Genomic DNA, 26,991 nt, shown 5'->3' with positions numbered 1-26,991 from the left:
CCAGTTGGAGGCTGGTCAACTTGTGTATACATGTCAAAACTTTGTATTGCGGATATTACTCTACAAACCATGTGAATAAAATTAGTCCCAAGAATCAAATTGTCCCAGATGTCATTGTATTGTAGGTAGGTACTTGCTCTTACTTCAACAATAGTAGGCTAGATCATACCTATAAATATAGCTGAATTAATGAGAGCTTCTAAAGTTAGATTATGGAAGCTATACAATGAGCAAAATGAAAAATAGAAAGAGCCTTTGAGCCTATTAAATAGCATTTTAGTTACTTAGTTCACTGCATGTAGAAATACATGAAAGATGAATGCATTTTGCTTGCCAAAGTGCCATGAGTTTTTCTACACAAATTTGTACCTTTTTAAGGGCAACATGTATTGCCTCTCTCTTTCTTTTCTTCCATAGGGTGCTAATGATATTCTAAACCCTTAATCTTTCCTCATCAAGCAAGCCTTTATCTCCAAAAAGAGTTTTTTTGCGGCTAATTTTGCCTTTGCAAAAGGAAGAGTCAAAACCGATGTGGTATGAGAGAAACTCTTGTGGTCGTGTGTCTTATTAGGGAAAAAGAGCCAAGGCTATAAAGTTAGTTACAAGAAGAAGTTTTGGACATTTTTCCATGTGGGAAAAGGGGCTCTTTTCCCTTGTCTTTCTCTATAGTGTTCAACATCATAAGCTTCTCCTTGGGAGGCATTACATACCTAGCTAGGTGCAGTTGAGGGCAAGGGCTGCTGGTCTCTACCCAGAGCTAGCAATCCCTTGCCTTCGACCATAGTTAGGTAAGTGTATGGTCCCTTCCTCGCACCTAGCTAAGTGGTTGGGGACAACGGGCTAGTGGGCCCCCATCATGAATCAACAACCCTGTTCCCCCAATCGCACTTAGTTAGGTATGGAGTCCTTCACTTATTGAAATGCATGATATTGTCGTAATTCACAATGTGGGAATTATAGTAGGAATTTGTCTAAAACTTGGGTGAAGCTACTCGAGAAAGATACGTAGGCAAAGTGACTCTATTTGGTCTTGTGGGGCATCGTTTAGATGCGATAATAGGCCTTCCTATTTACCGATATAATAAGTATCAATTTTATTTTTATTGGCAATTAAAGAAAACAAAACAAACATATACTGAGGCAGCAAGCCATTCTCACGCACACGCTCTCTCTCGCGATCCTTTGAAAACTTTGTACCGAGCCAGCATTCGGACCGAAATCGCCATCGTCTCTGCAGAGAAAAGAGGAGGAGCTCAAGATCTGCAGGATCCCTTCGTCTTACGGAGGCTCTTATCAGCTCGCCTTTTCATCCACATGCAATAATGCATTCGAAAGTACCAGCATCCTTCTGCAGTGGTGCCTGATTTGCAAGTAAATCCTTACAATTTGAAGCCATTCTTTACTCGCATTCATTCACATACACAGATTAGGTTCCTCTATTTGCCTGCTACTATCTTACAGTCCACAATTCCATGTCTTTCTGGTTATTGCTTGGTTAACATTCTATGTCTTTCTGGTAATTGCTTGGTTAACATTCTGTTTTTTCCCAAGAAATGAAAGTTCTGTTAATAACACCTCTGAGAATATTTGCGTGAGGTAAAATACAAAGTACCAAGGAACTCTATAAAGAGCAGGTAAGTACATCACAAATACAATGGTTGTGTGAATTACCAATCTGGTGGGCTATAATTCCGGACCATCTGAGGGACGGTGTGGTGTTTGGTTAACATTCTTAGTTAACCTCTTCCAAATCATTTGAATTTGGTCTTGTAAGAGCGCTCTCCCTCGATGCCTCCAATCTTCGCATGTTCACAAAATTTTGTGTGTTCTCTTTTCAGTTGTCTGCATGATTGCCAATGGTGTAATGGCAAGCGCATCCAATGCCTGTCTATTGAAAATTGAGTATGTGGAGAAATTGTAGTTAAGACTCGGCTTGTAACAGAGTTTTCTGATCCTCTGACTTGGGGCATAAACCACATTGCAGTTCAATGGCAGAATCCCAAAGTGCCCTTCACTGATTCATGTAGATGAACTAAAAACAATCGTCTGCTGAAAAATAGATCCTGAAAAATCTGGTGCAATTGAAATTCAGTGTACAGGAAAATGAGAAAATTTCTGGTCTGAATATCTGCTCTGTTTTTTCTTTGAAATCCCGATTGCACCATTCAAAAACACCTCTCTGATGGAACAGACACTGCTTGTCTCAGCCACCTCTTTATCGCTTGCCTGTGTATAGAGCAAGGTTTCTTTCTAAGATGCCATAAACAAATATACTTCTCAATAAAAAAGGATTTCTTCTGTAAACACAAAACATTTTGCTACCTTTTCTGTGTAGTACTCAAATGTGTTTTTGTTTTTCCTAGCCTGATAGACATCGCACTGAGAGAATAATTGCAAAACAAGCACACCCTAGCCAGGTATCAGTATATTCAGCTGAATATTCCTTACCTGAGCTTTGACACTTGAACAAACTGCATATGTGGCCCAATCTCATGTAAAATTGTTGTATAGATGCACTTTTCTGAAGAGCACACCAGGGTGGCGCTGATGGGTGCCATTAAAGAAACAACGGTGAATGGTCACTCTAAAAAATGGGTCACTGATATGACTTGGCTCTACTCCTATTACCATAGTCTTATTATCATAGTAACAGTGGGATGGCAATTTTCTAGCTTCCCGTCCCAGTCCCATCCCATCCCCATGTTAGCCCCCTCTTATGGTAATAAGGGATGGCAATTCCTGCCCCTGTTCTCATTCCCATCCCTTTCCCCAAGATTGAAATGATGGCACTTACATACAAACTTATAAAAGGTTCAACCAAGATATGACAGCTAAATTATAGACTCTGATCTCTTTGCGGCAGAGCACAAATGTCCAGCATTAAATACTGTTTGAATCCATTGGTACGATGGACAACCAAGAAAAACAGATTCTAGAAGAAGATGATAGGTTGGATGGGACTCTCTCTCTCTCTCTCTCTCTCTCCCCCTCCCGTGCTCCCCGGATTGAGAGGACTCAGTGTGTGATGATGAAGGGAAAACAAAGTCTAGGATAGCAACAAGTTTCTAAGCATCTTCTCTAAGTGGACAGAGAGAGACAACTATTTGTCCTGGGCTGCTCCTGTCACTGCTGCCAGCATACAGCTTCTTTGGATTTGCAACAAAAAATGTTGTACCATGCGGTGGCTAAAGGCAAGGATCTCCTGGTCACTAGGGAATTTGAAGAAGAGGATCATGATTCTAAGCTTGAGAAGGGCATTTATGCTGTGGGAAAGCCAATGTGGCAATCCACCGAGACGGCCATGGAGGAGGGAGTATGCAACAGGGTGACTTTTCAGAGACTTGGGTGGTGGCCCTCCCACATGGGCAAGACCGTGAGACTAGCACCATAACTGCCATCCACCAATCAGTCATCCTTCGGAAAATTTCTGCTTGCAGTGAAAGATGGTATTGTGCCATGGGGGGGTTAAAGGTGATACAACTATATTGCTTCTTCAGATCCACAGTGAGACAGACATATGAGGAGGTCAGATGATAGCAGTACCATGGCTGGTTGAAGAGAGTACTGTTCAAAAAGTTTGAAGATGTGCATTGAGAAAGGTAGCAAGAGAGCCCCTGGCCTTGCCAAGAGTGAGAGAAGTAGAAGAAGAAACCCGTGCACAAGGCAAGTGGCACATTGAGTTGAGAGAGAGAGAGATCCCATTACGAAAAAAAAAGAGAGACTGATCTCCTTTCCAGGGAGGACTTTGTCCCTTGGCATACGGCAAACTCTGCTGCTTCTTTGCCATGACTTTTGTACTCTTTTAGTCATCTACTTTCTGCACTCATGTAGTCATTTGATATAATATAAATTACTCATTGCGAGAGAGAGAGAGAGAGAGAGAGAGAGAGAGAGAGAGAGAGAGAGAGAGTTTTTACGAGAAAAAAAAAAGAAAAAAGAGAGAGAGAGTTGCAGGTGGCCCATTAAGGTGGGTAGCTGAGAGAGAGAGAGGGGGGGGGGACCTTGTAGATGAGGCATTAGTTGGAAAGAGAGAGTTCTTAAAAGTTTTAGAGCACTCTATGCTTGCTACATAGGATTGGGTTTAGATTCGTGAAATCCATCAATTGTAATGATTATTTTGTGATTGTTGGAAGTGCATACAAAAATAATGGAAATTTCCTATATACCCTTATATCTTGATCAAATTCCCATGATGCCCTTTGTATTTTTGAAGCAAACATAAAACCCTCAGAGTACAAAACACTAGGAGATTGTATCAGACACATTTGCTGATTTCAGTCTGACATTGAGAGTAACACCATTGCAGCTTGTGCATTGATGCACAATAATGCCATTGTTTCAGTGCTCTACTTTGCAGTCTGACATCAGTATTGGCCAACAACGGCAGTGTTGGAGAGATGCCAGTTGGAATTGTAGCAGGAATGTCAATGCTGCAGAGTGCCTATTTGAGTTGCAAAGCACCAGTATTGACTGTTGATAGCAACATTGTGCAACAGAGCAACACTATTGGTTGACAACAGCATCGAGCAACAGTGACATCATTGATTGCAGCAGCGATAGTCTGGGTTGCAACAACATTAGTATTTGTTAGCCTTTAAGGCCGAGCAGCAACAAGTTACAACACTATTGACAAATATGTGATTGTAGTTTTGGTCTCAGATTCATAAGGTGCAACAGCAACACTATTGTCCAATAGTCAACTGTACTTTTGGTTTCAGATTCAAAGGTCATTGTTTCTTAGCCAATGCTGAGCAACAATGCCAATATTGGCTAACAGCAGTGACACCACTGACCAGCAGCAGCACCATGTGCAACCACTATGAGTGACAGCCAGTGCTGCAAGGGCCATCCAATTTTGGAGCATACAGCCACTATTGATTGGTAGCCGTTTTCACAAGCTGATGTCTAGATCCACCAAGCTTTGAATACTTGCTTTGTACATCGGAAAACTCAAACATGGCTGAAGCAAGTCTTTGTGGGAAGGAAAGTCATGTACCCTGGCTTTGTGTAGGTGCACAGTTTCAGTCTCTCACTATAGTTCAAGAAGCAATGAAGTCACAATGCACACGTTGGGTTAGCAATTATAAGGTCAGGTTGATCAAGAGACACAACAGAATGCAACTTAGAGGAATCTATGTAGCGCTTGAATGTGTCAGGCTGATCAAGTTACACAATAGAATGCAAGTTAGAGGGATGTATATAGCACTTGAATGTATCTTTGATTTTAGGAGGACCCTCATTTGAGGTGAAGGATTTTAATTATAAGCACACTTGTGGTGTGGCACAAGTTGGTAGCAAGGAGGCTAGTGTAGAATGGAGTGCATCAAAGTATGTGGACAAGTTTTAAGACCATCCAATGTATGGGCTAAAGGAGCTAATGGGAGATTTGTATTGAGAAGCTAGGTTGTCAATCTCTTACAAGGTGGCTTGGAAAGGAAAGTAGCTTGTGTTGGGTTTGATCCATGGATGACACATTCTTGACAAGCAAGTATCTTGGAGCTTTTGAATGCCACTGAGATTGATGTGATTTCCAATTGCATTTGGTGTTGTTGATGCTGAAAATTAGGACAACTTGGTATTGAGAGTTGAAAAAATGAGTGGATTGTCTCTTACCCACCCAACCTCCAATCCTCACTAAGAGAGCTAAAGAAGGGCACCACCTAGCTAAAGGGAGGATGGGCTAAGATATCCTTTTTCTAAGTGAATGGAAAGAACCAAAACACAACTTCACAAGAGAGAATTTACAGCTCATCTTAAAAGAAATCAAGATGATGGAAGGTTAAGAGAGGTAATGACTCCTAATTTCTCCCATAAACATATATATAATATGAAAAAATAAGGATTTCTTACCAATAGAGCATATAGCAAGTCTTACTTAATAAGTTTAAGTATGAATGTAGAGGGAGAATTAGAAGAGAATACATATGATCTGGATACCCTATCATCTAGACGTTATATTAGAATATGAGAGAGAGGGAGAGATGAGAAGAGAGGGAGACAAGAGGAGAAGAGGTAGAGGAAGCTTACCATTATGTATTTATGGAATGCTATATAAAAAAAAGAGTCACTCATAGCTTATCTCAAAGAGATAGACTAGCATGAGGTGTTGCATAATGTGCTTTTAGTGGCTCCCCTTGGGCTTGGTGATTTAGAGTGCTCTCATGTGCTTGTGATTGTGTTTGTTTATATCTCCATGGACACCTTATATAACCTCCATGAGGGATTAGATTAAGCTAATCTTCTTGATTAACATAATCGTAGATGATGTATGGTATCTTTGATAATATGGAAAATAGTGGATGGGACAAGTCTCCACCTTGGTCATCATACGAGAAGCCAAGGAGGGTGGTAGACAAGATAGAGAAAGGGAGCTAGATTAGAAGATGTGGGTGCCCAAAGCACATTATTATAATATATTTACAAGAAGGATAAAATGGAAAGTTGATGTGATAAGGGTGAAAGAGAGAAGAAAATTGCGTGCAGCCAGCAGTCTGTACCATCGTAACTTCAAATTGGTGACGAATCTGAAAAAAGTTTCTTCTGCAACTTTGTAGACAAGGTCGAAACCGGTCGGGTAATGCGAGAATTTCCTTGAAATTCGATTTCTCTTGGGATTTATTAAAACTATTAAAAAAGACTTCCAAAAGTTGCTTTGACTTTAATTTCTTATATATATATATACATGTGACAGAGAGGGTCCATGCTTGTAAGGTTTTGTGTAAGATCCAAATGACACTATGATGTGGACATTGAATTGTGTACAAGGGTAAGGTATTCTCTAATGATGTTGATAGATCCCAAATCTTGGTAATGCAAGTGGAACTCAAGTGTAGTTGGAGGTTTGTCCTTTAACAAAACCTATGCACACACTCAATCCCTAGGTGTAATCCATTTTCACCTTCACTAAGATAACCCATCATTTTTACCTTTTACATCGACATCTCTCCTAAGAATTTGTTTCTCCACTTGCTAGAGTTATTAAAACCGAGAAGTAATGTAGCATACCTAGTGCTTGAAGAGTAAACCCAAAGTGATAAGATGTAGGGTTTAAGCTATGGGTAAGGTTCTTGATAGGGGTTTTGACCGAATTTTGTGGTAGAAATCCGGTTTGTAAAAAACCTGAATCATTAGTCATTCCCTTAGGCTAGAGGCATGAATGCCTCTAGCTTACTAGTGATGGTTCAATAGAGCAGGGAGGACTGCATCCCCTCATTGGTGATTCTTTGTCGAATGACTGCTCTAAAGTGTCCTTAATGCTTTGAAAATAAGGCTTGAGTCGCCATCCATTTATCCTTGTCTTGTGAACCCTCCCATTCATGTCACCTAGCTTATAGCTGTCATTTGGATATGTCCTTATGACCATGAATGACCCTTTCCACTTGAACATAAGTTTAGCATCCTTTCTGTTATCAAAGGGGTTATCATAGCGTAGCATAATGATCTTTCCCTTATGTGCTTGCTAGCTAGCTTCTTATTAAATGTTTTCTCCTCTCTTCAGCCTGCATAGAATAAATAGTGTTGGATTGCTGCTTCTCTGTCTAACTCCAGCCTCTCTAGATCCAAGATCCTTTCCTCTAACTTCTTATCTTGATTCTTCTCTCGACTGGCTACTAAAACACGTAAGCTGGCCAGTTCCACCTCTATAGGAAGCAAAGCCTCTTGGTCATAAACGACCTGAAATGGAGTATAGCTAAGTGAGGTTCTGAATAAAGTCCCATAGGCCCAAAGAGCTACACTCAATTTTTTATTCCAGTGCTTGGGGTGCATGTGCTATTACTCAGTAATTATTTTATAAATCAGCCCATTCACCTTTTCGACCAAATCATTACATTGTGGGTAGTAGGGAGTAGAATACATGCGCTTGAGTTTTAGCCTTTCCATTAGCTCCCCCACTAGATTAGCCCTAAAACTAGGACGCGGTCAGAGATAATTTCTAAAGGTGTTCCAAACCTACAACAAATGTTTTCAAACACAAATTTTCCCACTTCTTGGGCTGTGATCCTACTAGTTGTTGAAGCCTCAGCCCACCTCGTCATGTAGTCCACACCCATTATGATGTATTCCTTGCTAGACTGAGTTCGTGGGAGTGGCCCTATTGCATTAATCTCCGATTTCTCAAATGAGCCATATGTAGTTATGGGATTTTGTTTCTCATGCACTAGCTTCCTTGGTCCGGCCTTTTAGCAAGCATCACAAGTGCGGCACCAATGTTTCACATCTCAATGTAGACTAGGCTACACAAAACCGGCTTGGAGAATCTTCCTGCTGGTTATTTCTTGAGCAAAATGTCCGCCACAAACCCCCTCATGGTAGCTCTTAATCACATCCGTAATCTCCTTTGCTGTTGGCACCCTTCTAAGCACTGCATCCTTTGCTTTGCAATACCACACATCATTTATCAAGCTGTATTTAGTGGCCTTAGTAGCCAACCACCTTTTTTCACTCTTATTCATATGTGTAGGTGCCTCACCATGCTCAAGAAAATAAAGCACATCTTGAAGTTGAAACTTACCCTGAAACAAGGGGAGCTTGACTGCAATGAAGCCCATCATTACCTCTTTCAAATTTTCAGCTACTAAAGCATCTGCGTCGCCGTTTGTGCGCCTTGGCACAAAATAGATTTGGGCTTTCTGTAGCTTCCTCATGAGAGTTTTAGCCTCTCTTATTTTCATGGCTAAGTTATCATTTTTATAAGCACAGATTCCTTTCATTTGCTTAACAATTAGCATAGAATCTCCAAAAACAGTAAGTCGAGTGACACCATGTGAGAAACATCACCTCAAACCTAAAAGCAAGGCTTGATATTTTGCCTCATTGTTAGAATGGACATCCTCTAGACTAATGCCTTCTCCATAAAGTTTGTCACCTTCGGGACTGAACACCACTATTCTTGCTGCCGCTTTGTCTTTAATACGCTTGTAGGCCCTATCAAAGTAGAGGGCATGGGCATTCTCCACCTATGGCGGGTCCTCAAGGAGAGGTGTCTCCTCTTTTACCTTTCCCTTCTCTTTTTCCTTTTTTTGATGGCATCTATCAGTCAACAAATCAGCTAGGCAGGCCTGAGTAGAGTCCTCCACCTTGAAGGTGTAGTCAAACTCTTGGAGTTTGTATCACCCACTTAGCGATTCTGGCTGAAAGATCCATGTACTGTAAGGCATAGGGAAAATGCTTTTCTGTCGTGATCATTGTGAACAGCCTAGGGAGAAGATAAAGATGAAACTTTCTTACAACAAACATTAGAGACAAAACCACCACCTCCACCATCTTGTACCCTTGTTCTGATGCTGTCATTACTTTGCTAGAAAAGTAAACCGGCCTCATCAGGCCAGTTTTAGCACCCTTTTGTACTAGTGCTACCCCTAGAGCATCTTCCCCAAAACTCGGGTTTACAAAAAACTCTTGATCCCAGCAAGGCTGTAAAATTATGGGAAGGGTGCTGAGAGCCTTCTTCACCTTGTAAAAGCACCTTTCGCTTTTATCACTCCACAGGAGCTCCTCAGAGTGGGTCAACTGTTACAGTGGAAACACTAATTGGGAGAGGAGATGAATGAATTGCCCCATATATTGCACCTTTTGAATGAAAGAGATTAGTTGCTTCACAAAAGATGGTGACGGCACGGCTAATAGGGCCTTAATTTTGTTTGAATCCACTTCAATGCTCCTCTTACTTACGACATGTCCTAACAAAGTTAGACTGTTTTCGCCAATACGACACTTCTCATGGTTTAGCTGCCTCCCCATTTGTGCAAGGCGGTTGAAACCTTCATCCACCTTCCCTAGATGTAGAGTCTTAGAACTATAAATACAAAATCATCAATAAAGACCCTGATGGACTTACCAAAATATGGCTGGAAGACATAATTCATGAATCGCTGGAAGGTAGCTGGGACATTTGTTAATCCAAATGGCATTACTTTGTAAGCAAAACATCCCCAAGGCGTGATAAAGGTGGTCTTCTGTTGATCCTCCTCAGCTATTCGGATGTGGAAATAACTTGAATAGCCATCACAAATAGTGTATCTCTTATGCTTGGCCACCTTGTTGAGTATTTCATCCTGAAAGGGAAGAGGGAAGTGATCTCTTTGTTGTAGCATTTAGCGGCTTGTAGTCCACAGAAATCCGACATTTGCTATTCTTCTTGGGTGTCACCACTACAGGTGAAACCCACTTTGAGTCTCCTACTCGATAGATGAAGCTTGCCTTCAAAAGTCCCTGCATCTCAGTGAGTAGAGCGTTTTGTTGAACTACTCCCAACCGTCGTAGCCGCTGCACCATTGGCCTTGCTCCATCTTTTAGATTAATGTGATGTTTTGTCGTTACACTTGTGATGTGTTTATAAAAAAAAAAAAAGTGCAGAGTGTTTTATCACCACTTCCATGTAGGTTTTCTTCTCCTTAGCTGATAGATCCTTAGCCAACATTTTTTCTAACCCCTCCTTCTCGACCTTTGGAAGCTGTTGCGGAATTTCAGTACTAGAAGGCCCTTTCAATGTAATCCCGATCACTTCTAGAGAGCTTTCTTCCTCCTCATTAGAAGACTCGCCCTGTGTGGTAGATGACCAATTGTTACATTAATAAATGTAACTTATGGGAAAACAGCACGAGAGATGACTGTCTGGGAGCCTTGGGCGCCCATACAGGGTTCGAGGGGCTTAGGAATGGAAATAGGAACAATGCAATTCAAAAGAGAGTTATTAATTAGTATAACTCCTAAGAAATTGACAGTTGGCAACATGCTAGACACGCACGGTTTCTGAATTCTCCTAAGCATGGCTTGGTAGAAAAAACAAAGATAGACCTCTCGTGCTTCAGAAGGGAGTCGGCCGAAGAAAGCTCAGCAGAAATTTAATATTGGTATCAGAGCCACTCCGATCACGTCCTGTGTTGGCGACTGCAGTCGCACCACACTAATCGCCACTTCCCGTATTGGGGGATTGTAGTCGGGCCACGCCAATCGCCACTTCTCGTGTTGGGGAAGGTAGTCGGGCCATGTCCCGTTGAAACAATCACGTCCCATCGAAATGATTACGTCCCGTCTCTAGTCGTTTCGGCCATGTCCTGCGTCAATACGGGCCACATTAATCATAATTCCGGCCACGGTCTTGTTCCCATGCGACTTGGTTGTGGTGTTTAGTCACATGCTAATCTAGCGCTCTTGCCGATAGGCTTTGTTCCCACGCAACCTGCACACAACCAGTATAGATAGGAAGAAACCCGCACTGTTCCTCACGTTCTCTCTACCACTGAGCTATAAAGGCCGTCGACATGTGCCCTACCTTTGTAATCAGGGAAGTACCCCACCTTTGTCTGCAAATTTGTTATATTTTCTTTCCAATTATAGTGTATAGTTGGGGGGAAAAAGAGAGAGAGGGGCCAACAGAAGGCTCTAATTCCGGGGACCACCCTATGGTGGATCCCCATGAAATTGAAATGCAAGAACACCACTGGGAAGAATTTTTTGCTACACGAGAACAATTTGATGATTTAACTACTCGTGTGCAAGCACAGGGGGTCCAAATGGAGTTGCTAACTCAAGCACTCACCGAAATAAAATCCCAATTAGCCTTCTTACTATAAAGGGATAAAGGTAAGGTAGAGACCTCGGATATTCCATCTTCATCAAAAGATATAGATGTGACTATGCGAGATTCTAGGGAACCCCACCAAAAGCTAAGGGATAACCCAGTGTTAAAAGATATGAAACCCCCTCAGTTTCATGGGGATGAAAAAGATAGAAATAAAGATACTATCTTTAACTTCCTCCAAAAATGGGAGGATTTGCATAAATTAAAGAATACTCCACTACATCTCCAAGTGCTGGAGGCCAGTTTAACTTTGCGACCAAAAGCATACAAATGGTGGAGAACTTTAAAGGAGGCAAATAAAATACCTGAAACTTAGGCTCGATTTGAATCGGTCTTTTTGAAAGAATTCCTTCCTGAAAATGAAATGGAAAGAAATTGGGAAGATTGGGATTTTGTCAGACAAAAGGGAAGACCTTTGCTGACATATCTCGAGGAGTATTGTGAGATAATCCTCAAATTGGAAGGAATAGATGAATTTCAAAAGACAAGAGGATTCATAAGGAGACTAGATAAGGCTTGTAAAAAGGAAGTGAAAAGGAGTTCACCCAAGACGCTTGAAGAGGCAATTAAATTTGCATTAATCAATGAAGATAATACACGTCCATGTGCACTCACTAGTCTCACTGATACGAAGCCCAAGACTAATGAATTTGAGACCTCAAAATTTGTAGGCAAATCCAAAAGGAAAATGTCATTCCTTAAACAATATGTAAGGCCGAAGCTAAGTCAAGATGACTTTGATAAGGCCAAAAAAAGAAAGGATGTGTTTCAATTGCCTATCCCCTAATCATGCTGCTTGGAATTGCCCTCAAAGAAAGAAGGGGGAAGATAAAGGAAATGATAAGGACAAGGGCAAGGGAAAAGAGAAACAAATCCATGTAGTGTAGACCCTGGAATTAAAGGGGCATGAAAAATATAAATCTTTAGAGGTCTTGCATAAGAATGTACAACACAGGTGTTGTATGCCAACTTCTATGTGGCAACCTACCTTCGGGCCACATGATTTAGTTAGAGTGCATGGATTGATAGCTGGAAAGAGGGCTAGAGTCATGATTGATGACTCTGCCACCCACAACTTCATAAATTATGCACTTGTCAAAAAGTTGAAACTTCCCCAACAAAAGAGTGAGCATCAATACATTGTTCACATAATGCAAGGCCAGGATAACGAAATATGGGATACAATGGTATCCAATTTGGAAATCGAGATCCAAGGATATAAAGATAAGCTTGATTTCCAAATTATGAATATGGAAAGAGTCGATATTGCTTTAGGGAGGGAGTGGCTATGGGGATTGAAACCGTCCTTAAAGCGTAGTTATCATCATAATACATTGGAATTTGAAAGGGATGGTAAGACTTTTGTGATTCAAGGTGAACATAAAGTATCTAATAATCCTTTGATGTGTTCCTTTGAAGTTCAGAAGCTGATAAAGAAGGAAGTTTGTAAGGTATATATGTTATGGTGCCTTCCTGTACAGGACACTTTTACTTCTTGTAATATAAAGTAACAATTTTCTTATGTTTGTGAGTTGAATATGAATAATGAATCAAGTGGTTTGTTAGATGAATTTAAAGATGTGTTTCCTTTTGATTTACCAAGTGGCCTTCCACCAGATAGGGGTGATGTAGATCACCCAATTGACATAGATAGGGATACACACTCTGTTTCTGAACCACCTTATAGGCTAAGTGAAACACAGCACCAAGAAGTCGAAAGACAAATTAAGGATTATCTTGACAAAGGGTTTATACAACCCAGCAATTCACCTTGGGCTTTGCTAATTTTATTGGTGAAGAAAAAAGATGGTTCTATGTGACTTTGTGTTGATTATAGAGCACTTAATAAAATAATAGTGAAGAATAAATTTCCTATGCCTAGAATGGAAGATCTTTTTGATCAATTACAAGGGGCAAAATTCTTCACAAAGATTGATTTAAGATCACGCAATCACCAAGTAAGAATTAAGGCCCAGGATGTTCCTAAGACCGCATTTCGTACTAGATACGGGCATTATGATTTTTTGGTGATGCCTTTTGGCCTCACAAATGCACTAGCTACATTTATGAAGCTGATGAATAGTGTGTTACGGTCCTATCTAGGACTCTTTGTTGTAGTCTTTTTGGATGATATCTTGATCTTTAGTAAATCAAGAGAAGAACATTTGGAACACTTATGGTTAGTATTCCAATTGTTAAGAACCCATTCTCTTTATGCAAAGAAAACTAAATGTGAATTCTTCGCACAAGAGGTCAAATATTTGGGGTATATTATCTTGAAAGAGGGAATCAAGATGGATCCAGAAAAAGTAAGGGCAATTATTGAATGGTCATCTCTAAGAAACCTGGAAGAGCTGCAGATCTTCCTAGGTTTATCTGGATTTTATTGTAGATTCATTCGAGATTTGCCAAGCTAGCTGTTCCAATGACGGACCAACTTAAAGGGAAAGTGAAGAGTTTTAATTGGGGAACAGACCAAAATGAAAGTTTTCAAAAACTTAAGGTAGCTATTGCTATAGCTCCAGTACTATTAATTGTGGATCCCAATAAACCATTTGTGGTTGAAGTTGATGCCAGTGACAGGGCAGTAGCCGCGGTCTTATTACAAGAGGGTCGACCGATTGCTTTTGAAAGCAAGAAATTAGACCGTGCAAAATGGAATTATTCCGTTTATGAGAGGGAGCTGTATGCAATAGTACATGCAATGAAGAAATGGAGACACTATTTGTACGGTGCCAAACTTTTGATATTGTCGGATCATGAAAGCATAAAGTGGCTTAGTGACCAATCGGATCTACAAGGGCGTATAGCCAGATGGGCCGAACTCTTGCAAGAGTTCGATTATGAGATAAGGCATAGAAAAGGAAAGTACAATATAGTGGCTAATACACTCAGTAGAATGCCCATCATAAATGACAATTCTCTTCCGATTTGCTTGAATCCTTAAAAGAGAAATGCCAGGTTGTTCCAGCATATTCGAATATATGGGAAGCAATTGAAAATGGGGATCCAAATGGAAGGGCCTCCACTAAGAAAAGAACATCTGAGGATGTTCAACAAGGAAATGGAGCATCAGGGGTTGCTTAAATGGGATTCAAGTGGAAGAATTTTACCATTGATAATGGTTATTTACTCTACAAGGGTAGGATATGTGTCCCGAAAGATGAAGAAATAAGGCGCCAGATACTCTTTGAGTGTCATGATACCCCTAGTGCGGGACATCCAGAAGCTAATAAGACTTTAGTCTTATTAAAAGGCAGTTTTATTGGCTTGGAATGAATAAGGACGTCCTTGACTATGTGGTCAAATGTAATAAATGCCAGGTTAATAAAGCTGAAAGATTGAAAATGGGAGGACTTCTCCATCCATTAGAGATTCCTTCGGGAAAATGGGAGAGTATCTCCATGGACTTTATTGTCGCATTACCCAGGACACAAAGGGGGCACGACTCTGTGTGGGTGATTGTGGATAGGTTAACCAAAATGGCTAGGTTTATTTCAACTTCAACTGATGTTAAAACACCAGAATTGGCTAGATTATTCATAGAGAACATATACCAATTGTATGGCCTTCCGGCAAATGTAGTTTCTGATCGGGACAGAAAATTTGACAGTCAATTTTGGCGTGCTGTATTTAGGAAGTTGGATACTAAACTTAGCATGAGCACGGCAGAGCACCCGCAAATTGATGGGTAAAGTGAAAGGGTTAAAGAAATCCTTGAAGATATGCTGAGAGCATATGTAAGTAAAAGATAAACTAATTGAGAAGAGTATTTACCGATAGCAGAGTTTGCATATAATAGTGCTAAACACTCTTCCACTAGATATAGTCCATTTATACTCATGTATGGGTTTCAGCCCAGAGCTCCTTATGGAGGAGGATTGCATAAGGAAAGGGTTCAAGCATCAAAGGATTTTTTGGAGGATATGAATAGTATGTTAAAATTTGCTCAAGAAAATATTAAGAAAGCTCAAGACCGAGCTAGAGCTTATGCAGATTCTCACCGAAGAGACATCTCCTTTGAGAAAGGGGAATTGGTCTATCTTAAGGTGCCTAAACAAACTAAAACCATGAAAATGGGACGATGTCCAAAGCTTTCACCCAGGTATTGTGGTCCTTTCACAGCACTTAAGAGGGTGGGGAAATAAGCTTACAAGCTCCAATTGTCCGCTAGTAGTAAAACACATCCAGTTTTCCATGTAAGCAAGCTAAGAAAGAAGCTGGGTGATATGGATAATCTAATCTTAAATGATAACATTGAGGAGCTATTAGGCGATCAATCTATTCCACATGAACCAGAAAGAATTTTAAATGTTCGTAACAGACGAATAAGGAATACTATTTATCAAGAATATCTGGTGAAATGAAAAGATTGTTCAGAAGAAAGCTCAACATGGAAGCGAGTAAGTACTTTAAGGAAAATGTTTCCCAATTTACAATTGGATCTTCCAAGTATCGTTTTCGAGGACAAAACCGATTCTTAAGGGGAAGGAAATGTTACATTAATAAATGTAACTTATGGAGAAACAGCACAAGAGATGACCGTCCGGGAGCCATGGACGCCCATACAGGGTTCGGGGGACTTAGAAATGAAAATAAGAACATGGCAATTCGAAAGAGAGTTATTAATTAGTATAACTCCTAAGAAATTGACAGCTGGCAATATGCTAGACACGCACGGTTCCTGAATTCTCCTAAGCATGGCTGGGTGGAAAAAACGAAGACAGACCTCTCATGCTTTAGAAGGGAGTCGGCGGAAGAAAGCTCAGTAGAAATTTAGTATCAATCCTCGCTAACTTCATTCATCAGCGGTGGTCTTTAACGCAAGATCCTCTTGTTGGCCTTGCTTCATGTTGTAGATAGTGCTATTCCATTTTTTCTGTAGCCCCTTCTGTGGCCTTAGCTCTAAAGTCCCTGTCTCCTAATCTTGTTTGGCTTTCATTTCCATTATCCATGGTCGCCCAAGAATGAGTGGATAGCCGTCTTTCTTCACTAGCGTCACATACATGTCAAGCTCCAATTGCACTCTATACACCTTTACCTTGACTTTCATTATAACTCCGAAACAATTTAGTACTACATTGTTAGTCATTTTGGCCCCAAATTCAGTAGTTTCACTTACCTCTAATCCCAAATGATGCATAAACTTTTCCGTCATGAGACAAATTTCTGCACCTCCATCCATATATGTCTTTGATACTCTATGCCTATTGATTTCGGCTTCCACTACTATAGGTGTAATATCTTTCGTCTTTCTAGCCTTGATTGTATTCACGTGTCTATTTTTCATGGGTCTAATGCTTACCATCTTTGACCATTGTCGCCGCACTGTTGGAGATAGATGCAGTAATTGTGACCATGAAAATTTTGGCCCTTGATCCCTCACATCAATAAGCAAATCATAAGATCTAGAACCTTTACCTAGGGAAAAATCATCTAGCTCAATGCGTCAGAGCGAACCCTCCTCTTTTTACTATCGCGTGTCTTTGAAGCCTTAGAAGACTTTGCATTTTCTTCCATATTTTCAATCTTCTTTGATAGTGTAGGCTCCATCCTCTCAATTATACAGGCTTTTTTGACTGACATTGCTTCAAACTCTGCTACTTTGGCATTTCCTTTGATATTACTCTCATCCAAACTGATCATCCTGACATCACGATTCTCTAGCGGCTGGACAGGCAAGGGCAGCACCTCTGCAAGTGGTCGAGAATGTTGGAGAACTTGAACCGGCGATGGAGTCCCTGGATTCAGTGGAATAAGCCTCTCCCTAGGTGGTGTCACTTCTTATCCCCTTCTCGGTTGGAACCCATTTTCTGGCAAACGCGTGGGATGAGGGCAAAAGTATATCCCATGGCCAGTCTCCCCATAATTATAGTAAACATATTCTCTTTCTTGTATCCTTGGGCTCCGATTGTCTTCATTTGTGAGGGGAGGGGGCCGTACTCATTGCACTAAATCCAACGAAAGGCTTTCAAGTTGATTAGTAATGCGTTGTGGAAGCTCTTGTTGTGGCATTTTTGGTTCGGGTGGGACCTCTGTTATTTCTCTAGGCCTTGATATGGTCGGTATAACCTGTATGGGCTCAACTCCTCTCTTCAACTGGGCTTGATACTTGAATTCTTATCTTTCTCCCTAGCATAAGTGATTGATTATTATAGGATGTGGGAAACTTGCCTTTGACCTTCTCTCTTAGTAGAGGGTAGAGTCCGGCCATAAAACAATATTTCTTAAGACAATTAAGTACTTTCTCTCCCTCGGTTAAGGAAGCTGTTCATTTATCCCACAATTTTATAAAGATGCATTCATATGCTTGGTACTCTCCTAGTAAGGTTTGCAAAGATCTTGGAGTTGTCTCCAAAGATCTTTAGGAGGCTCTGTATCTTGGTACTCGTGCAAGAATGCGGTATTAAGATACTTCAAGTTACTCCTTGTAGTCTCCGGGAGAGCTTGATACCACACTCGAGCATCACCCTTTAGAACTAAAGAGAAGGCTTGTACTTTGGTTGCTTCATCATCCCGGCTTGTGACTAGAAGGCTATTTCTTAAATATCTAGAAAGTCTAGAGCTTTCTCCTCCTTGTGTCCAAAAAAGCTTGGAAAAGCCATGATAGGAAGATGTTGATCTAGCTCAATACAAAACAAAGATCAATACGTCTAGGCCCAAGTCATATCTTATTAAGGGTAGAATAAATGGATTCACAGATGTATTAATCTCAGTAAAACGACGAGGGCCCAATAAGTCCCTTATGATATTTTGAAACGTGAGCTTTGTGCTAGCTATTATGCGCACGGTTTGCCTAGCAAGAGGACAGATAGAACCATACAAATCCCTATGGTTCATGGGATACACTTAGAGTAGAATGAATATGTGCACATTAAAAGAGATATTATAATCCAAAATAGGGAATATTATGGGGTCAGGGGACAATAAGATCTCTCTTAATCTCTCAGCTACAAAATAGAAAACCAATCTTTGCTAAAAATGTATCTTTTTACTAATGCAAACATCTACCCTAATGTTTTGAACCGATTGAAAGTTGTAGAAAATAGGATTATTCATTTATGCATTAACTACAAATTTCCACTACAAACTTTCATGAAGCATGTTGCTGAAGCTTTGGCCTCTTAGATCTCACCACTCGAGAGATATAAATGATTTGCTCACCATTGATTAGCTTAGCTTTGGAGTGACCATCATCAGCCTGTGTAAAGTTCATAGGCTTCAATAGCTACCTTCTCAATTACTTTGAGCCTTCTTGCTAGTAGTAGTTGAAGCGCATCACCATATGTAGTCTCTCGCCAATACCGCACACTATTGATGTGTAACTCCCCCTGCAAAAACTTGTTAATCCCTGAATTTCAAAACGGATTTACCACTTGAAGACAAGGCTCCTTAGATAGTGTCTTTACACTAGACACAAAGCAGTCAATACAATGCCTTGACCTAGAGACTTGATGAGAGCAAGATTTCTTTTGAAGTAAAGAATGGTGTGTGTAATTAACTTGCTTTATCCATATATGTGCCGTTTGCCAATAAAGTTTTTTATTTTCTTGAGTTTCTTTTAAAGACCATAGTGGTACTCTTGAGCAATGAATCATTTGAATAGGGTTTGATGAAGATTCTTTCTTAGTGATTCCTTGACAAACTCTCGTTGAAAAAAATAACTTCTTAGATGTTTGTTCCTTCATAGAAATTGTATAGTGTAGCTTGAGAAGTCCTCAGTGGGGGCACAAGAAATGAGAGCTGAAAAGATGAGTGGGTTGCCTCTTATCCACCCTGCCTTCAATCCTCACTAAGAGAACTAAAGAAGGGCACCACCTAGCCAAAGGGAGGATGGGCTAGGACATCCATTTCCTAAGTGACTAGAAAAAACCAAAATACAACTTTACAAGAGAGAATTTGTAGCCCATCTTAAGAGAAATCAAAATGATGGAAGGTTAAGAGAGATCATGGCTCCTAATTTCTCCCATAAATATATATATATATAACATGAGGAAATAAGGATTTCTTACCAGTAGAGCATATGGCAAGTCTTACTTAATAAGTTTAAGTATGAATGTAGAGGGAGAATTAGAAGAGAATACATATGATCTGGATACCCTATCATCTAGACGTTATATTAGAATATGAGAGAGAGGGAGAGAGATGAGAAGAGAGGGAGACAAGAGGAGAAGAGGTAGAGGAAGCTTATCATTATGTATTCATGGAATGCTATATAAAAAAAAGAGTGACTCGTAGCTTATCTCAAAGAGATAGACTAGCATGAGGTGTTGCATAATGTGCTTTTAGTGGCTTCCCTTTGGGCTTGGTGATCTAGAGTGCTTTCATGTACTTGTGATTGTGTTTGTTTATATCTCCATGGACACCTTATATAACCTCCATGAAGGATTAGATTAAGCTAATCTTATTGATTAACATAATCGTAGATGATGTATGGTATCTTTGATAATATTGAGAATAGTGGATGGGACAAGTCTCCACCTTGGTCATCATACGAGAAGCGAAGGGTGGTGGTAGACAAGCTAGAGAAATGGAGCTAGATTACAAGATGTGGGTGCCCAAAGCACATTATTATAATATATTTATAGGAAGGATAAAATGGAAAGTTGATGTGATAAGGATGAAAGAGAGAAGAAAATTGTGTGCAGTCAGCGGTCTGTACCATCGTAACTTCAAATTGGTGACGAATCTGAAAAAAGTTTCTTCTGCAACTTTATAGACAAGGTCGAAACCGATCAGGCAATGTGAGAATTTTCTTGAAATTTGATTTCTCTTGGGATTTATTAAAACTATTAAAAAAGACATCTAAAAGTTGCTTTGACTTTAATTTCTTATATATATTAATTTCTTATATATATATAAATATGTGACAGAGAGGGTCCATGCTTGTAAGGTTTAATGGAGGATTCAAATGACACTATGATGTGAACATTGAATTGTGTACAAGGGTGAGGTGTCCTCTAATGATGTTGATAGACCCTAAATCTTGGTAATGCAAGTGGAACTCAAGTGTAGTTGGAGGTTTGCCCTTTAACAAAACCTATGCACACACTCAATCCCTAGGTGTAATCCATTTTCACATTCACTAAGATAACCCATCCCTTTTACCTTTTACATCGATATCTCTCCTAAGAACTTGTTTCTCCACTTGCTAGAGTTATTAAAACCGAGAAGTAATGTAGCATATCTAGTGCTTAAGCAGGCATACGTAATGCTTGAAGATTAAACCCAAAGTGATAAGATTTAGGGTTTAAGCTATGGGTAAGGCTCTTAATAGGGGTTTTGACCAAATTTTGTCGTAGAAATTCGATTGTAAAAAACCGGGATCATAGCTCAAAAAGCCTTACCTATAGCTCAAACCCTACATTTTATCACTTTGGGTTTACTCTTCAAGCATAGATATGCTACATTGCTTCTCGCTTATGATAACTTTAGCAAGTGGGGAAACAAGTTCTTAGGAGGAATGCCAATTTAAAGGGTAAAAGAGATCAGTTATCTTAGTGAAGGTGAAAATGGATTATACCTAGGGATTGAGTGAGTGCATAGATTTTTTCAAAGGACTAACCTCTAACTACTCTTGGATTTCACTTACATCACCAAGATTTGGGATCTATCACTATTATTAGAGGACCTCACCCTTGTACACAATTCAATGTTCACATTATGGTGTCATTTGGAACTTACACAGAAGCTTACAAGCATGAATCTCCTCTGTCACATACTTATATGTATATAAGGAATTAAAGTCAAAGTAGCTTTTTGAAGTTTTTAATAATTTTAATGAATCCCAGGAAAAATCGAATTTCAAGAAAATTTCCACATTGCTGGACCGGTTTTGACTTGGTCTACAAACTTGCCGAAGAAACTTTTGCAGATTCTTCACCGATTTAAAGTTACAAAGACGCAGATTGCTGCCTGCAAGCAAATTTCTTCTCTCTTTTAGTCTTATCGCATCAACTCTCCATCTTATCCTTATTGCAAATATATTATAATAATATGCTTCTGGCACCCACCTCTTATAATCTAGCTTCCTTTCTCTAGCTTGTCTACCACCACCCTTGGCTTCTTGCATGATGACCAAGGTAGAGACTTCTCCCATCCACTATTCTCTATATTATCAAAGATGCTATACATAATCTAAGATTATGTTAATAAAAAAGATTAGCTTAATCTAATTCCTCATGGAGACTATATAAGGTGCTCATGGAGATGTAAAGAGACATAGTCACAAACACATGAAAGCACTCTAGATCACCAAGTCCAAAGGGGAGCTACTAAGAGCACATTAAGCAACATCCTCATGCTTGTTCATCTCTTTGAGGTAAACTATGAGTGAGTTTTTTTTTTAATGTAGCATTTCATGAATACATAATAACAAGCTTCTTCTACCTCTTCTCCTCTCATCTCTTTTTCTTTTCATCTCTCTCTCTCTCTCTCTCATATTCTAATATGACATTTAGATAATTTGGTATCTAGATCATATGTACTCTCATCTAATTCTCTTTCTATATTCATACTTAAACTTATTAACACTTTCCATATGCTTTATTGGTAGAGAATACTTATTTTTTCATATTATATATATGTTCATGGAAGAAACTAGGAGCCATCTTCTCTCTTAACCTTCCATCATCTTCATTTCCTATAAGATGGGCTGCACATTTTCTCTTGTGAAGTTGTGTTTTGGTCCATTCACTTAGGAAATGGATGTCCTAGCCCATCCTCCCTTTGACTAGGTGGTGCGCTTCTTTAGCTCTCTTAGTGCAGATTGAAGGCTGGGTGGGTAAGAGACAATCCACTCATATTTTTAGCTCTCATTTTTTGTGGTTCCGCTGAGGACTTCTCAAGCTACGCTATACGATTTCTATGAAGAAAGAAACATCTAAGGAGTTGATCTTTTCTTCACCGAGAGTTTGTCAAGGGATCACTAAGAAGGAATCTTCATTAAACTCTATTCAAGGGATTCATTGCTCAAGAGTACCACTATGGTATTTAAAAGAAGCTCAAGAGAATAAAAATCTTTATCGGCAAACGGCACGTATGCGGATAAAGCAAGTTAATTACACACACTCTTCTTTACTTCAAAAGAAATTTTGCTCTCATCAAGTCTCTAGGTCAAGGCATTGTGTTGAGTGCTTTGTGTCTAGTGTAAAGACACTTCCTAAGGAGCTTCGTTTTCAAGTGGTGAAGGTGCTTTCAAATTCGGAGATTAACAAGTTTTTGGAGGGGGAGTTATATATCAATAGTATGCGGTATTGGCGAGAGGCTATATATGGTGATGCGCTTCAACTACTACTAGCAAGAAGACTCAAAGTAATTGAGAAGGTAGCTATCGAAGCGTATGAACTTTACAAGGCTGATGATAGTCACTCCAAAGCTAGGCTAATCAATGGTGAGTAAATCATTTATATTTCTCGAGTGGTGGGATCTAAGAGGCCAAAGTTTCAGCAACACACTTCATGAAAGTTTGTAGTGGAAATTTGTAGTTAATGCATAAATGAATAATTCTATTTTGTATAACTTTCAATTGGTTCAAAACATTAGGGTGGATGTTTACATTAGTAAAAAGATACACTTTTAGCAAAGATTGGTCTTCTATTTTGTAGCTGAGAGATTGAGAGAGATCTTGTTGTCCCCTGATCCTATAATATTCCCTATTTTGGATTATAACATATCTTTTAATGTGCATATATTCATTCTACTCTAAGTGTATCCCATGAACTATAGGGATTTGTACGGAACTATCCGTTCTTTTGCTAGGCAAACCGTGCACATAATAGCTAGCACAAAGCGCAGGTTTTAAAATATCATAAGGGACTTATTGGGCCCTCGTTGTTTTGCTGAGATTAATGTATCTGTGAATCCATTTATTTTACCCTTAATAAGATATGACTTGGGCTTAGACATATTGATCTTTGCTTTGTATTGAGCTAGATCAACATCTTTCTAACAGAAGACCACCTTCATCACGCCTTGGGGGTGTTCTACTTACAAAGTAATGCCATTTGGATTAACAAATGCCCCAGCTACCTTTCAGCGATTCATGAATTATGTCTTTCAGCCATATTTTGGTAAGTCCATCAGGGTCTTTATTGATGATTTTTGTATTTATAGTTTTAACGCTCTTCATGTAGGAAAGGTGGATGAAGGTTTCAACCGCCTCGCACAAATGAGAGGGTAGCTAAACCATGAGAAGTGTTGTATTGGCGAAAGTAGTGTAACTTTGTTAGGGCATGTCGTAAGTGAGAGGGGCATTGAAGCGGATCCAAACAAAATTAAGGTTCTATTGGCGGTGCCGTCACCAGCTTTTGTGAAGCGACTAACTTCTTTTATTTAGAAGGTGCGATATATGGGGCGATTCATTCATCTACTCTTCCAATTAGTGTTTCCACTATAATAGTTGACCCACTCTGAGGAGCTCCTTTGTGGAGTCACGAAAGCGAAAGGTACTTTTACGAGATGAAAAAGGTTCTCAGCACCCTTCCCATAATTTTGCAACCTTGCTGGGATCAAGAGTTTTTTATCAACCCGAGTTTTGGGGAAGATGCTCTAGGAGCAGCACTAATATAAAAGAATGCTAAAACTCGCCTGATGGGGCCGGTTTACTTTTCTAGTAGAGTAATGACAACATGAAAACGAGGCTACAAGAACAAGATGGTAGAGGTGATAGTTTTGTCTCTAATGTTTGCTTAAGAAAGTTTCATCCTTATCTTCTCCCTAGGCCATTCACAGTGATCACGACAGAAGAGCATTTTTCCTATACCTTAACAGCACATGGATGTTTCAACTAGAATCTCTAAGTGGGTGATACAACTCCAAGAGTTTGACTACACCTTTAAGGTGGAGGACGTTACTCGGGCTTGCCTAGCTGATTTGTTGACTGACAGATGCCATTAACAGAAGGAAAAAGAGAGGGGAAAGGTAAAAGAGGAGACATCTCCCCTTGAGGACCCACTACGGGTGGAGAATGCCCATGCTCTCTACTTTGATGGGGCCTACAAGCGTATTAAAGACAGAGCGGCAGTAGGAATAGTAGTGTTCAATCCCGAAGGTGACAAACTTTATGGAGAAGGTATCAGCCTAGAGAATGTCCATTCTAACAATGAGGTAGAATATCAAGGCTTGCTTTTAGGTTTCAGGTGGTGTCTCTCACATGGTGTCACTCGACTTAATGTTTTTGGGGATTCTATGCTAACTGTTAAGCAAATGAAAGGAATCTGGGCTTGTAAAAATGATAACTTAGTCGTGAAAATGAGAGAGGCTAAAACTCTCATGAGGAAGCTAGAGAAAGCCCAAATCTATTTTGTGCCAAGGTGTACAAACGGCGACGTAGATGCTCTAGCAGCTGAAAAATTGAAAGAGGTAATGGTGGGCATCATTGCAGTGAAGCTCCTCTTGTTTTAGGGTAAGTTTCAACTACAAGATGTGCTTTATTTTCTTGAGCATGGTGAGGCACCTACACATATAAATAAGCGTGAAAAAAGGTGGTTGGCTACTAAGGCCACTAAATACCGCTTGATAAATGATGTGTTGTATTGTAAAGGAAAGGATGCAATGCTTAGAAGGGTGCCAACAACAAAGGAGATTACGGATGTGATTAAGAGCTGTCATGAGGGGGTTTGTGCCGGACACTTTGCTCAAGAAATAATCAGCAAGAAGATTTTTCAAGTCGGTTTTGAGTGGCCTAGTCTGCATTGAGATGTGCAATATTGGTGCAACACTTGTGATGCTTGCCAAAAGGCCGAAGGCCGGACCAAGAAAGCTAGTGCATGAGAAACAAAATCCCATAACTACATATGACCCAATTGAGAAATGGGGGATTGATGCAATACGACCACTCCCACGAACTCAGTCTTGTAAGGAATACATCATAATGGATGTGGACTACATGACGAGGTGGGCTGAGGCTTCAGCAACTAGTAGGATCACGGCTTAACAAGTGGGAAAATTTGTATTTGAAAACATTTGTTGCAAGTTTAGTACACCTTTAGAAATTATCTTTGACCGGGGTTCTGGTTTTAGGGCTAATCTAGTAGGGAGCTAATGGAAAGGCTAAAAATCAAACGCAGGCATTCTACTCCCTACTATCCATAGTGTAATGGTTTGGTCGAAAAGGTGAATGGGCTGATTTGTAAGATAATTACTAAATAAGTGCACATGCACCCCAAGCACTGGGATAAAAAATTGAGTGCAGCTCTTTGGGCCTACAGGAATTCATTCAGAATCTCACTTGATATACTCCATTTCACCTCGTTTATGGTCAAGAGGCTTTGCTTCCTATAGAGGTAGAATTGGGCCAGCGTATGTGTTTTAGTAGCCAGTCGAGAGAAGAATCAAGATAAGAAGTTAGAGGAAAGGATCTTGGATCTAGAGAGGCTGGAGTAGACAGAGAAGTAACAGTCCAACACTATTGTATGCAGGCTGAAGAGAGGAGGAAGACATTTAATAAGAAGTTGGCAAGGAAGCACATAAGGGAAGGATTACTTGTGCTACGCTATGATAACCGCTTTGATAACAGAAAGGATGCTAAACTTGTGTTTAAGTGGGAAGGGCTATTCATAGTTATAAGGAGATATCCAAATGGCAGCTATAAGCTAGGTGACATGGATGGGAGGGTTCACAAGACAAGGATAAATGGATGGTGACTCAAGTCTTATTTTCAAAAAATTAGGGACACTTTAGAGCAGTCATTCGACAAAGAGCCACGAATGAGGGGGTGCAGTCTTTCCTGCTCTATTGATCCATCATTAGTAAGCTAAAGGCATGAATGCCTCTAGTCTAAGGGGAGGGCTAATGATCCGGGTTTTTTACAAACCGGATTTCTATCACAAAATTTGGCCAAAACCCCTATCAAAAGTCTTACCCATAGCTTAAACCCTACATCTTATTACTTTGGGTTTACTCTTCAAGCACTAGGTATGCTAGATTACTTCTCGGTTTTAATAACTCTAGCAAGTGGAGAAACAAGTTCTTAGGAGAGATGTCGATGTAAAAGGTAAAAGGGATGGGTTATCTTAGTGAATGTGAAAATGGATTACATCTAGGGATTGAGTGTGTGCATAGGTTTGTTAAATGGCAAACCTCCAACTACACTTGAGTTCCACTTGCATTATGAAGATTTGGGATCTATCAACATCATTAGAGGACACCTCACCCTTGTACACAATTCAATGTCCACATCATGGTGTCATTTGGATCTTACACAAAAGCTTACAAGCATGGACTCCCTCTATCACATGCTTATATGTATATAAGGAATTAAAGTCAAAGCAGCTTTTGGAAGCCATTTTTAATAATTTGAATAAATCTCGGAGAAATTAAATTTCAAGAAAATTTTCATGCTGCGTACCCGGTTTCGACTTGGTCTATAAAGTTGTAGAAGAAACTTTTTTCAGATTCTTCACCGA

General features: G+C 39.9%; 1 protein-coding gene across 2 annotated transcripts in view; it reads left to right on the top strand.

Moving 5' to 3' along the window:
* The first annotated feature begins 1,135 nt into the window (after positions 1-1,135).
* LOC148015246 (vacuolar fusion protein CCZ1 homolog A-like) overlaps positions 1,136-26,991 on the top strand; it is a 117,004-nt gene continuing 91,148 nt past the window's right edge. Inside the window, exon 1 of one of the 2 annotated variants that reach the window (XM_087665076.1) lies at positions 1,136-1,371. The gene's annotated coding sequence lies outside the window, so the exon portion shown is untranslated. The remainder of the gene's footprint in view (positions 1,372-26,991) is intronic. The other variant, XM_087665077.1, reaches the window with a different exon arrangement.

Source organism: Lygodium microphyllum, chromosome 24 (genome assembly GCF_053477565.2).
Source record: "Lygodium microphyllum isolate KBCC chromosome 24, Lygodium_microphyllum_v1.1.10, whole genome shotgun sequence".
In the NCBI taxonomy this organism is placed as follows: domain Eukaryota; kingdom Viridiplantae; phylum Streptophyta; class Polypodiopsida; order Schizaeales; family Lygodiaceae; genus Lygodium; species Lygodium microphyllum.
Note: the sequence above shows the minus strand (reverse complement) of the source record. Positions and strands in the feature narration are given on the sequence as shown.